The sequence below is a fragment of the Aplysia californica genome, unplaced genomic scaffold (assembly GCF_000002075.1).
Source record: "Aplysia californica isolate F4 #8 unplaced genomic scaffold, AplCal3.0 scaffold00511, whole genome shotgun sequence".
Taxonomy (NCBI): Eukaryota; Metazoa; Mollusca; class Gastropoda; order Aplysiida; family Aplysiidae; genus Aplysia; species Aplysia californica.
Window position 1 is genome coordinate 71,868 of NW_004797781.1, and position 874 is coordinate 72,741.

Here is an 874-nt window from a genome sequence, read left to right on the forward strand (position 1 = left end):
CGTGTTCAGACTAAACCCCTTGTCGTACAGTGCAGAAGCAAAAAGCCCTTATCTACAATGCATTCTTATCGCAGAGAAACCTTTTCAGACAGCGCACGAAAACTACTGATCCCGAAATCCTGATCAGGGTTACGAACCGGTTGTCATTCAGGAGATCGATATATCGATTATTGATCGTGTCCCGTCACCATATGGTGTTTCCCTTCTGGTTCAGCAGCCGATCTCTCTTCTCTTCTCCCTACGGGCAGGTCAGGTCAGTGGTGGTAGCCTGGAGTCGACTGGTCACTCGCTGTGTGTGTGTGTGCGCGTGTGTGCATTCAGTTGTGTCAGACAGTCTGTGCGTATACTATACTGTAAAGTGTGTTCTCGAACGAAGTGTATTGTTTCTGTGTTGTTTCTAAGGGAAGCTATTGGTAATGAAACAATGATTATGATATGATCAATATTATTAACAATAATTTAATATTTCATAATCCTAACCAAACTTCACGCGATTTAATTTCTTTTATCATAGCAAATAATTAAAACAAGCAAATTTCATTATGCCAGTAGGGAGTGTTTCCGATACATGTACTTTATTACAGCCGTTGTTATTTTTACAAGTACAATTTCTTAATTAACCTCATGTGCCTTAATTCTTCGTTTCACCGACTATCCCCGTTTCTATTATTTATTACCTTCGTCTTCTCAGAGTGCACCTCTTGCAGATTCTACATCTTATCTTTTGGCTTCTGTCTGTCTGTCTGTCTATCTTTCTTTCTTCTCTGTTGTACCAAATGGCGGTTCTTGTATAAGCATGCTGCTCTTTACTCAAATTTAATTGTTATATCTGTTTCATTCATGCCGAGTAGAAGGTAAACAAAGGTCTGTCTGT

The 874-nt window shown here is 39.7% G+C and overlaps 1 protein-coding gene across 1 annotated transcript in view; it reads left to right on the plus strand.

The window, feature by feature from the left end:
• Positions 1–259: 259 nt before the first annotated feature.
• LOC106012803 overlaps positions 260–874 on the plus strand; it is a gene marked incomplete in the record, with an annotated part of 71,376 nt that continues 70,761 nt past the window's right edge. Inside the window, 1 exon segment of the mRNA XM_013086837.2 lies at positions 260–413.